This window comes from Rhinolophus hipposideros (assembly GCF_964194185.1).
Source record: "Rhinolophus hipposideros genome assembly, chromosome: X".
In the NCBI taxonomy this organism is placed as follows: Eukaryota; Metazoa; Chordata; class Mammalia; order Chiroptera; family Rhinolophidae; genus Rhinolophus; species Rhinolophus hipposideros.
In genome coordinates this window covers 119116383-119129442 of record NC_138046.1, presented here as the reverse complement: position 1 = coordinate 119129442, position 13060 = coordinate 119116383, and the positions used below count along the sequence as shown (strand labels likewise).

General features: G+C 42.6%; 1 protein-coding gene across 2 annotated transcripts in view; it reads right to left on the bottom strand.

The window, feature by feature from the left end:
- The window catches only part of GPM6B (glycoprotein M6B), a 156759-nt gene that overhangs the window by 44395 nt on the left and 99304 nt on the right, over positions 1-13060 (bottom strand). The window lies entirely within an intron of this gene.

Here is a 13060-nt window from a genome sequence, read left to right as displayed (position 1 = left end):
AGATTTATATAAAAACAGTGGATGTCAAAAAAATGTGTATATGTTTTTTGGCACCCCTGGTATACATATACGAGTATCTATCTATCTATCTATCTATCTATCTATCTATCTATCTATCTATCTACACATGCGTGTGTGTATATATAAAATACATAAATATATAAGAGGGAAGAAAACCCAAACATGGGTATAACAATAGCAGTGCAGCAATTTAGTGTTAGAACCTTTTTCCTGGTCTCTAACTAACATATGTGATAGAAACAAAAACTTTAGCTCAAACTTGATTTTTTTTTAATTTTTAATTTTTTTCAACTACAGTTGACATTCAATATTATATTAGTTTCAGGTGTACAGCATAATGGGTAGATGTTTACATAATTTACGAAATGATTTCCCCCAATTAATTAGTCTAGTACCCACCTGGCACTATACATAGTTGCTGCAACATTATTGACTATATTATCTATGCTGTACTTTACATCCCTGTGACTATTCTGTAACTACCAGTTTGTACTTGTTAATCTCTTTACCTCTTTCACCCAACTCCCCAACTTCACTTCCCTTTGGCAACCATCAGTTTGTTCTCTGTATCTATGAGTTTGTTTTTGTTTTGTTTGTTCATTTATTTTGTTCTTTAGATTCCGCATAGAAGTGACATCACATGTCATTTGTCTTTCTCTGTCTGACTCATCTCACTTAGCATAATACCCTCTAGGTCCATCCATGTTGCCACAAATAGTAAGACTTCATTCTTTTTCATGGTCAAGTAATATTCCATTGTATGTAAGTACCACCTCTTCTTTATCCAATTGTGTATTGATGGATACTTAGCTTGCTTCCATATCTTGTCTACTGTAAATAATGTTGCAATGAATATATGCATATATCTTTTTGAATTAGTGCTATAGATTTCTTTGGATAAATACCCAGAAGTGGAATGGCTGGGTCATAAGGTAGTTCTAGTTTTAATTTTTTGAGGAACCTCCATACTTTCCATAGTGGCTGCACCAATTTGCAGTCCCACCAACAGTGCAGGAGGGTTGCCTTTTCTCTACATCCTCACCAACACTTGTTGTTTGTTGATTTATTCTTTTTGTTTATTTATTTTTTACAGGGCTTTATTGGGGAACAGTGTGTACTTCCAGGACTTTTTTTTTTTCCAAGTCAAGTTGTTGTCCTTTCAATCTTAGTTGTGGAGGGTGCTGTTCAGCTTCACGTTGTTGTCCTTTCAGTCTTAGTTGTGGAGGGCACAGCTCAGCTCCAGGTCCAGTTGCCGTTGCTAGTTGCAAGGGGGCACAGCCCACCATCCCCTGCGGGAGTCGAACCGGTAACCTTGTGGTTAAGAGCCTGTGCTCCAACCAACTGAGCCATCTGGGAGCTCAGCGGCAGCTCAGCTCAAGGTGCCGTGTTCAATCTTAGTTGCAGGGGGCGGAGCCCACCATCCCTTGCGGGACTTGAGGAATTGAACTGGCAACCTTGTGGTTGAGAGCCCACTGGCCCACTGGTTATTTAGAAGCAGTCTTTGGAGTTAGGAGCATGGAGCTCCAACCGCCCCAGCCACTGAGCTGGCCCTGTTTGTTGATTTATTGATGATAGCCATTTGGACAGGTGTGAGGTAATATCCCATTGTGGTTTTAATTTGCATTCCCATGATTATTAGTGATGTTGAGCACCTTTTCATATGTCAAGCCCAATTCTTAAAGAGACACCTGTCCTTATTTAAAAATAATCATAATATGCTACAAGTATGTCTAGCTGACATTTTGGTGCCTTCATGGAATGAAAATCAAAATAGAGTGGTTTTTCTTATCGTACATTATTTCTACATGGAGCTTTACTCATTAGAATCCCTGGCTCAAAGTCAAAAAGATCTTTTCAAGAGCATCCTAAATGTTCAGCATAAAGGCTATTGGAACAATAACGACTTTGATTGCTGGTTTCACAAGCCTTCTTGCAGATCCAGATACTAGTGGACCAACGTTCTCAACCCACCCAAGCATATACACCTTTACCATGGGTGAGCCACGTGTTTCCAAGCATCACTAATTTTGGTACCATGTTTTAAGCATTTTGCTGACCCACTTACTTTCATTGTCCTTATCAAAAAAAATTTATAGAAACTTAAGTCAAATACAGGATGAATACTGATAACCACAGGGCAAAGTGCTCCCTGACCGAGAACAGACTCTGCTAATTGGTTGGGTTGTTTAGAAGCAAACGTAAAGACAAGTTAGAGACCACTCTCTCCTAAAAACAAAACAAAAAAGTCTCCCAAGTTTTGAAGGTTTCTTGCTCAACACTTTTAAAAAATGTATAAGACCCTGAATCAAAATCCTCTACCAACCTGGTCTTTTAATACATTAGCTTTAGATAATCGCTAAAGCCTTCTACATTCAATACCTAAGGCCCTGTTAAACCAGAAAAGATTTTGAAAACCAGTTTAGCCTGTTTCAACGTTTTCTTTTAATTTTACATCTCATTTTCACTTTAACCATTTTCCTAGAAGACCGTGCACACAATCAGCTATTCCCTTAAATTATGGCCCCAGCCAATTTTATTGCCTCGTGGGGAGGGGACTGAGAATCATAGCAGTCTAGAATTGCAGACTTTCAAAAAGAGATTCATTTGTAATGAACTACCTCCACAGGAAAGCCTGATGATGTGTCCAAACAGGATGGTCTTAAACATTTTTGCAAAGACTACTTAAGTGCATTCAGGAAGAAAGATGGTAATTATTACTCTGTGACAGGTTTGTTTTCCCTCAGCAATTCAAGGAAGAATTAAAACCAAAACAAAATTCAATTCTGCACAAAAGGAGACAATTGTGAGCAGCTATATTATTGGTTTCTACTTTAAAAGTATCTAGCAAAACTATTCAATTATAGAACATGCAGAATAGAATAGTTTTTTGGCTATGATTTAAGAACATTATTTTTAAATATTGATAAAAGTGGGAAGGTAGGATATGGAAAATATTCCAAATTTAAGGACAACTTTAGTTCTACATTGTCATGAAATCAAAACCATGAGACAGGATAGTCACAAATCTCCAGTGGACACCTTGATCTACTTTCACCTTGAAAAACTCCATGTAAATGAACAATGCATCATTTTTTCCTCCTTTATAACTTCATCATTTTCTTTTCATTACGCCATTTATGTCTGACAATTCTAAAAATTACCACTGTAACTTTATAAACAGTCTCAAAATTTCCGTGATATTTATGGTAAATCACTTGAATCAGAAAACGCATAATAGAAACATTGTTAATAGAAAGAAAGGAGAGTAGATATTTATAACATTTCTCAGGTGTGCATCCATTTCTGGCCAGAAAAACTGGATACATAGAATGTGTAGAATGGGAAATGTCTCGCAGAGCTGAAAATAATTCTTTGTGCCCCATGTCTTAAGGCAGTCTAACTGAAGATAAGAATACTTCTTAAAGCCAAAATAGGAATAATAAATATTGACACAAAATAGATGTATTAGATTGAACCATACAAAATTGCTAATATTGACTACGAAGAACAGTAGTTTCATATAGTTCAACTTACGCATTTGCATGTCTTCTGTAGAATTCCAGCCAGTTTAGTAAACATGCACAGAATAACTTTCCAAGTGCTAATATCTGCAAAAACTGCAGGCATGTACAAGAGATGCTGCCTGTCTCCATGTAACCCACGGACAGAGAAGACACCAAGAATCCTCCTAAATCAGGGAGATCCTACCTGTTATAAGCACTATGGTATTACAGCAAAGAAGATGAGGAGAGGGGAAAGAGAATTTGGGGAAAGCTTCAGAGCTGAGCTGGCTACTGCAGTTGGTTAGAAACCTGCCAGGTAGGAAAGGACAGGGACGGGCAGGGCAAAACAAGTGGCTAAGAGTAGGGAAGGTAAAGAAGGAAAAGGTAGGGAAGGGGAAGAGCGTTCCAGGAAAAACTGAAAAGCATACAAAAAGAAAAAGTGGGTATTGTTAAAGTGTTAGGGAGATGATTTTTCTGATAGAGGGTCCAGAGTACAGGGTGTTTGTGGTGGGGCTGGTGGGGTGGAAATGAAAGGAGATGGCTGACCTAGTAGATTGGGAGCCAGTTGCTGATCCTGGAGGCAATGGGTGGAAATAGAAGGCTCGAAAGCAGATCTGATCTGTGCTTTACAAAGGTCATTCTGTTGGTAATGTGAAAGAGTGGGGCAGGGCCAGACTAGAGGCTGGCAAGCTATTAGGAGCCTCCTAAAATAGTACAAGCAAGAGACACTGGGGGCCTCAATTATAGCATGAGGAGGAAGTGAGGACCTGGATAACATCTGGTTGGATACCCATGCATGGGGTGACAGGGGGTAGGAGAAGGACGTGAAGGGGAGTCTGGAGTTTCCAGCTTGGATGAGTGAGGAGATGGTCATACTGTGAATCAGAATGGGAAACCAAAAAGGAGGCAGAAGTTTGGTGGAGAGGATGAGCATGTGTGGTTTCTGGTGCCCTAGGACATCCCATAGGAGCTGTCCAGGAGGCATTCAGCAATATGGCTCCAGACGGGAATGTCTGCCTGCAGACGAGGATCTGGAAGTTTCTGGTGCAGAGGTAGCCTTGGGAGTACAAGAAGTCCAGCTCTGCTCAAAAGCCACCTTCTCAGGGGACCCTCCCTGAATTTTTTTGTCTAAAATAGTAGTCCGGACATGTCCAGTCCCCTTACCTGGGTGTAATTTTCATTATTGCTTTAACTATGACCCAACACTGATCTCTCTATTCACTTATTTATTGACTCTCTTCCCCCAAGACTATAAGCCCCTTAAAGGCTGGAAGTTTTGCCTGTTTTGTTCTCTGCCATATTACCAGCTCCTAGAATAGTCCCTAGCACATAGTAGGTCCTCCACAAATATATGTTAAATGGATGGTGAACAAATTACCAAGGAGAGATACAGATTACAAATACGCAAAGATTAGAATTTAAGAAAGATTGATTTTTAAATATAAAGGTGAAGGAAAACCTTTAAAGGGATGGTAAAAAAAAAAGATGAAGAAGGAAACATTAGAAAAGCAGGGGAACAAGGCCAAAGTGGGATTATAGAATTAGAAAAAGGTTCCACGAAGGGCCAAAGTTAACAGTGTCAAATAGTGTTAAATACTACAGAAGAAGCAACAAGGATGAGAACTGACAAACGGAAAGTACCTTTTACCACCAAATAGGTACTGGAATTTCTGAAAGAGTTTTGGTTGAATGTTGGGGACAGGAGCAAGACTCCCAAGTCTTTTTCATAATTATTACTCTCAAAATAGGAGGCTCTTGTGGTCCAACTGCAACGTTAATCTCATACACAGGGCTTCACACCTATGCCTGTACATCTTGGTCCAGTTTCCAATTTATAAAGATAATCTTGGTTTTTCTTCTATGATCTATTCCATTAATCTTCCCAGATTTATTTTGTCTCTAACGATTCTGGTTACCAATTCTACTGCGTGTGTGTGTGTGTGTGGGTGTGGGTGTGTGTGGTGGAGGGGTCCCCACACCACCAAGGAGTTCTCCAACACCAGCTGGGTTTCTTACAATTCAATTTAATTTTGACACCATCTACCTGCAGCTAGTGTCAGATCCCACAGGTGAAGGGCTCAGTCGCACAAGACTGCCTCCTCCCACTTCAGAGGCCAGTCACAAGTCCCAGTTGTCACCTGGGCTTCTGACCTACTGGCTATAGATCAGAGGTTCCAAAGAACCCCTCCTTGCGTTCGATTCATTTGCTAGAGCAGCTCACAGATCTCAGAAAAACATTTTATTTACTGAATTACTGGCTTGTTATAAGGATATTAAAAGGTTTGAATCAGCAGCTGGATGAAGAGATGACATGCATGGCACAAGGTATGGGGAAAGGGTGCACAGCTCTCCTCAGACTCAGCAACCTGGAAGCTCTTCCAACTCCCATTCTTTTGGGTTTTTATGGAAGCTTCATTCCATAGGTGTGGTTGATTAAATCATTGGCCATTGGTGATTGAACTCAATCTCCAGTACCTCTCCCTTGCCTGGAGGTGGGGGTGGGGGTGGGGGCCGGGTGAGACTGAAAGTTCCAACCCTCTAGTCACCTGGTGGGCTCCACTGGCAACTAGCCCCCATCCTCAGGTCCCAAAAGTCACCTCATGAACATAACAAAAGACACCTTTCTCACTCTCCATCACAGGACATTCCAGGCGTTTTAGGAACTCTGTGCCAGAGATGGGCATAAAGATTCTTTATATAAATCACATCACACAGTCTCTAAGTATAGTAAATTTACTCTATGTGCCTTATATGCCTGTGATCCAAATAATTGATGGAAGTTTTGAAAAGAACAAGATCAAGGTGAGAGAATACTGTGCAGACCATTATGGTTGGTTGACTGGTTTGTTCATTCATTCATTCCTTTATTCAACCAAGATTCATTAAGCACCGATTGTACGCCAGAAATTGAGTCACTATTCTATATGAGTATGATTGTTTAGTCAACTGGAATTCATCAAATTGTACGATGATCTACCTATGTATCCTTATCATAGTCACATAGCTATCAATAAATTTTGTCAAATGTCTACTTCTAAATTTCTGGAATTATAGGGGTTTTTTTTTGGCCTCAGAATGACTGGGGAGTCATTAATTACCAAGAAGGGATGTTTCCATATTCCTTTTCAATTCCTCTGAAATTTTCACGTTTCATAAAACATTTCCCCCCCAAAGTCCAGCCTCCCATTTATTGCCCAGGAATAGTGCCTCCTAGTAGTCCTGCAGTTCCAGGGGACAAAGCCTCATATATCTTTCCCTTCACCTCATTTTCGTTCTTGGCATTGACTGTTTCCTTTCTGGATTGTTTCTTTCGTCCTGGTGATGGATGTTCCCTCCTTTCCAATGAGCCAGCATGCCCTCCCAATTCATTATGCCCCTTCACCTCTCTCCTGAGTAAGGAGCTAAGACGGCCTTAGGGGAAGACATCATGGGGACCACCTCTGGCAAAGACAGGCAACTCAGAGCCAGTGGGTTTCCCTGAGACCTATCCCTTCCACACTGCTTCTGCGGCCTAGAAGGCATTCATATATCCCGGCATAATTCACATGCCCAGAATAACCCTTCCTCTTTGCCTCTCAAAGGAAACCAATACCCAGAGCAATAACCCCAGAACCAAAGACAACCTCACTTCACAGGCTAGTGTGAAAATGCCTCACCTGCTTGAGTGGATAGATTTTAAATAAATTGTGCTTTAAGAAAAATTGTTAAGTGACTACTATTCTCACATTACTCCTCATGATAAAATCAAAGCTGTATTCTAGTAGCAAATATCTGAACCTTTGGAGAGCATAGAATTATAAATACAGCAAGAATTCTTAAATCTTACATTTGAAGCAGAAAAGATACTCTTTATATAAAGTAGCAATAATATTCAAAATATTAAGACGTCCGTGCTGTATTCAAAATGTTGCATAAATTATAAAACACAGAAACTAGAAATATAGTACAGTCAGAAATTTAGAATATAATTGTCTAGAACTGGTGCTTTCCATAATTAGATCTTTATCAATTTGGCAAAGCTTTGCCTCCCATTACCAGAATGAAATTTCTAATTTTACATTCAATGTGGGGTTTTAATGCCTTTTGATGCCTTAATCTTATTCTTGTTCCTGATATATTTCCTCAGTACCTCCTCTATATTTGTTATACTTTCCTTTATAGGAAATGACACCACATAAAGCTGAGAGCTGAAATGACAAACCAAATTGGATGATGTCTATGAAAAGTCTTATAAATTGCAAAGCTTTGTAAGTATAAGGCATTATCATTAGTGTTTCTCTTTAATGGTTGAGGTGGTTCCCAGGTAGGCCACGGTCACGAAATTGGCTAGTATCTATAATGATGAGCACACAGGAGCCCGTTAGCCAATCTCTTCCCAATCTAATCAGCTTTTCATTTAACAACAGGCAGTGTCCTCATTAGGAGCTGAGTTTGGCAAAAGCAATTTGAGAGGTGATGAACCTCTCTCTTCTGGCAAAAATGCCACTAAACCTCATTTTCAAAAGGAAAGCAAGAGAATAAATTTGGCAGGAGCAGGCTGAGGCTTCCCATGATGGAAACAGGTGTGGCATGAAAAGTTTCAACATGCCAGGCTGACGAATGGGCTACGGCACGAGGCGGCACATGCATTTTCCTCCCTTTTGTGGACCACATCTGTCTGCTTTTTGGGACAGCCACATGGGTCCCAAAGCCAACGTCAGCATTGCTGCTTCTCTCCCATCTCTTAAACTAGAGATGTTCAACCTCAGCACTAGTGGCATCTGGGGCTGGATAATTCCTAGGTGTGGGACCGTCCTGCACATGTGCAGGCTGTCTAGCAGCACCCCTGGTCTCTACTTACTAGATGCCAGTAGTTCCACCCTAGTTTTGACAATCAGAAATGTCTCCAGACATTGCCAAATGCCTCCTGGAGGGCAAAATCACCCCCAGATGAGAACTACGGTCTTAAATCTAGCCTTTCTTCCCTAAGTCTCCTCTGGCTATTGTGACATTCTGTCAGCCAATGGTTCTCAAGCCTAGCTGCAGACTGGAATCATTTGGGAAGTACTGAAAACACTGATGCCTGGGCCTCATCCCCAGAGATTCGGATCTGAGACTCAAGTGTGTGATGGCACAAGAGCTTCATAACTTCCCCAGGCAACTCCAATATGCAGCCATAATCAGAGCCGTTTCATGAAAATTATAGAGGGCAGTTTGATGGATGGATAGGAGACCAGAGAGGCCAGAATCAGGGTGACCACATTCGACTGGGAAAGAAGTAGAGAAGTGTCTCCACTGAGTCAAGGCAGAAATGAAAAACTGGGCAGCAAGGTGAGGGAGAGGGGCTTCAAGGTTGATTCTGGGATGTCAGCTTGGATCCCTAAAAGGATGGTGCCATAGGGAATACATGGGGAGATCAGGTCATGTGTTTATTTCCTCATGCCACCATAACAAAGTACTATAAACTGGGTAGCTTTAAACAACAGTAATTATTCTCTCATAGTTCCGGAGGCCAGAAGTCCAAAATCAAAGTGTCGGCAAGGGCTGTGCTCTCTCTGAAAGCTCTAGGGCAGCATCCTTCCTTGCCTTTTCCTCCTTCTGGTGGTTACTGGCAATCTTTGGTTTGTAGATACATCATTCCCACCTCTGCCTCTGTCATCACATGGCATTCTCCCTGTGTATCTGTGTCTCTTCTGCTAAGGACACCAGTCGTACTGGACTAGGGCCCACTCTAATCAAGTATGGCCTCATCTTAACTTGGGCACATTCACAGGTACCAGAGGTTAGGGCTTCAACTTAGTTTTGTGGTGGACACAATTCAGCCCTCAATGGGTGAGGACAGTGAGAAAAACTATCAAGTTTGGAGGCCATATGGGCCATGTCTGTGCAGCTGCTCAGTCTGGGCAGAGTTTGGAAATGAAGACTTGGGTGTTATCAGCAGAAAAGAACCAATTATCATCACGGGAGTAGGTGAGATGCTAAGGGAGATGGTACAGAGAAGAAAGCCTTGTGGGTGCCACACAATTTGGGGGTCTCTAGTGAAAGATCTACTCTCAAAGGATATAGAGAACATTGGTGGAGATACAGGACAGGGCCTTGTCACAGAGAAGAAGGGAATTTTGAGAAGGAGGAGTTGGTTCACAGTGAAAGCAGCCAGAAGGCGAAGGCTCGGCAAAGGCCACTGGGATGGAAAATTCCACCAGTAGAACACCAGTAGAAAGATTAGAATGAAACCCGGTTCATAGAGGGACCAGGAAACCAAGAAGAGGAAGCAGGGGCAGCTGACTTTCTGAAGAAATCTGATAGTGAAGGGAAGGCGAATGAAAGATGCAGGCAGATTAAGAGGGAAAACACAGTAGGAAAGAGCGTCCCAAAATGTTTTATGCTGAAAAGGTGGCAGTGGTTGAGAGAGAGATTGAAAAAGATGCAAGTGAAGGTGGGTAAATGACGAATCGAGATCACAGGAGAGGCAGAGGGCCAGCTATGGGTAGTAGGATGGAACACTTCTTCTTCTGAAGTGGGAATGTAGAAAGAGGAGATGGAGACAAAAGGAAAGGTTTATCCAGGATTTAAGGAAGTTCATCTTAGAAGAGGTGGTGGTGATACCGTGTTTCCCCCAAAATAAAACCTATCCTGAAAATAAGCCCCAGTTAAGACAGTCAGCCAGACGCATGCATTTACTATGTTATGACGACATTCCAGAAGATGACATGACTGTATTTGAATAAATGTAGATTGTTGTACATGAAAAAATAAGACCTCCCCTGAAAATACGCCCTAATGTGTCTTTTGGAGCAAAAATTAATATAACACCCGGTCTTATTTTCGGGGAAATATGGTAGAGAGATTAAAAAGGCAACTTGCCCGGCATCAAGAAGGGTACTTTTGTTATGGGAGTTAGTCCACATCACAGCCATAAGAGAGAGGTATGATCAGCCCTGTTTTATGGGTGACATAATGGAAGGAATGATGGTCTTGGTCTTAGGAAGGGAGGCTGCTTGCCCTGAGTCCAGATTGCGTGGGGAGCTGAGTCTTCAGGGTATCAGAGACCCCAGGGAACCCCAAGGGGATCAGAGACTAGAGGTAGAGGAGGGAGACAAACAATACCCTCAATTGTGTGTCTCATCACATTGGGCGGAAGTGAACCCCAACAGGATGGAACCACACCTAAAGCCAAAATAGAAACAAGGACCAGATGATGGGTTTTTAAACTGGTTTTAATTAAAGAAAGGAAAGTTTCTACTTCCTGTGTATACAAGGCATACATCAGGATTCAGACAGCTGATCTACTGACAGCATGCTTCCTGATTAATTATCACATCCCATGGGGAGCTCAGGTCTCATTAAGAATGGCATGACATCAGTGAGCTCTCCCTGCGAGGGCTCCCAATGAAATCGTCCACCAAGCACGAGTCAGCCAACATGAACAAAGGCAGGTCTTCCAAACCCGCTAGCTGTTGAAGGGCCGCTATTGGGACCCAGGTCATGTCTTTGGAGCAGTTCCTACTCCGTTTGCCAGAAACCATGGGGCTAGAGTAGTATTCTCTTAGCCAGAGAGAGTTGGCGGCTCAACCTCATAGCTGGGTGAACTTGGGGCACTCTGTGGGGGGTTTCCTTTACTTCATCTGCCAAAACCCCAACCCATGCTGCCTCCCAGCTCCCTTTCCTTCCTGAAAGGCACAGCCAAAGCCAGCCTCTTTGAGGAGGCCTCCTTGGGTAACTCCACCCACTTTCCCCTTAGCATTCTAACTGCTCCTCTGTCTCTCAGTTATAAATGGAAGCCTCTCCAAATAGCAGCTAGCTACACTAGAAAGACAGTTGTCTGCCTTTACCTGCATCCCACATAGGTAGGACACAAAGACTTGTGCCAACCTGGACCAACCCGAACCTCCACTGTGATACCTCCAAGGAAGGCGAGTATCAATATCTTTGTCCTGTTTTGCTGAAGGAAGCTAGATATTTTCAAATCCAAGGTTAAATCACAAAGCAGGTCAGCTGTGAAAATTCTCACAACATAAGTTGGAAAATTATGGGATAAGCCTGGCAGCGTAGGGATAAAGATAATATGACCCCTTTCAACTCTGAGAACTCAAGGTGCATTGAAGAGGCCTTACGCTTGCTAGATGCAGGGGTCGCTGTCGTTTTTCCCTGAAGTGGAGTCCACGTGTGGATTAGTGGGTTTCTATCTGTTAGGCTGCTGTGTAGAGGTACTTTATCAGGCAGGCACACAGATACCCAGATATTCTTTGGGTAACTGGATGCCTCCAAGCCCACCCCCAGCAGTGCTCACTTCATACTGATCTGAGCACCAGAAAGTATAAACAGCCCTGGGGGCCACTTATATTTCCCCAGTCTATCACCAAGTCATCACAAAAAGCCCATAAGCACCAGTTACCAGGGCTACTTGGCCAGTTCCCTTCAAGAGCTATTTCCATGTGCTGTAGGTGAAAGAGCCGGCTGGATGTGGAGTCTAGGGACCAGGCTCAGAGTGCCCACTGCACCCACCCGAGATGTGACAGTAACTCAGGAGGTACGGAGAGAGCAATACTCAGGGATGGATGCAGGGTCTCCTCTGTACCTACAGTGTTGCAGGAACCTGAATCCATAGTCTTTCATTTTTGACTTCATAATGGCAGTGAGAGGTGAGCATAACCATCCCTCTTGTATGGATGAAGAAACCAAGATCAAAGGGAGCCACAGGGACTTGGTCAAGGTCACACAGCTGGTCAGAGGTCAAGCTAAGCTTTGACTCGGGCCATTGGATACCAAAGCTGAGAACCTGGGAGTCAGGCATGAGCCAAGCTAAGCAAGGGCCTAGGTGACTAGGTGAGCAGCTGCATTGACTGCTTCAGAGAATCCAGGTCACCACCAAAGACTTGCTCAGAATGGCTCTTCCACAACTTGCTACATTCTCCCCAAACATACTGGTCTGGAGCTCCCATGACTCATCCTCCCAAATCTCTGGTAAAACAGGGGGCTGCACAACTCCCCAGCTGAGTGAGGTTCTCAGCTTCACCATCTAGTAAAAGGACTCCCAGAATTCCCTTTATCAGGCCATTCCCAGAGCAGTGGCATACTGCACATAGAGCCTCAGCACAATGCCTTCGAGCGGTACTTATGAAGTTCTGCTGTCTCGATCTTGTAAGTGCTTCATGCACCCACCACCATCATACAGGTCCAAGGGGGAAAGAGAGAAAAGAAGGAAGAGCTGGTGATTCTACATCCTTCCAGATATCTTCCTGTCCCTGAGGGATTCACTTCTGAGCCCTTGCCTGGCCTGATTGTATTTCTAAGGGCATTCCCCACCTCCATACTTCCCCCCAGACCTTTAAGCTGTCACAGTGGCTACACTAAACTCATCTTTATATTGCTAAGAACACAAAGAAAACAGAAACCAGTAAAACCATTAACAAAGATATTTTATAATAAAATTTTCACTGTTACATACTTGGAAATGTAGTTTAGAAGTAAAATGGATAAAACTTAGTGCTATTCAGTGCAATAGACAAAAATTGAGTTTCACATTCTCATGTTCTGTTGTTTTCTGAACAGAAATC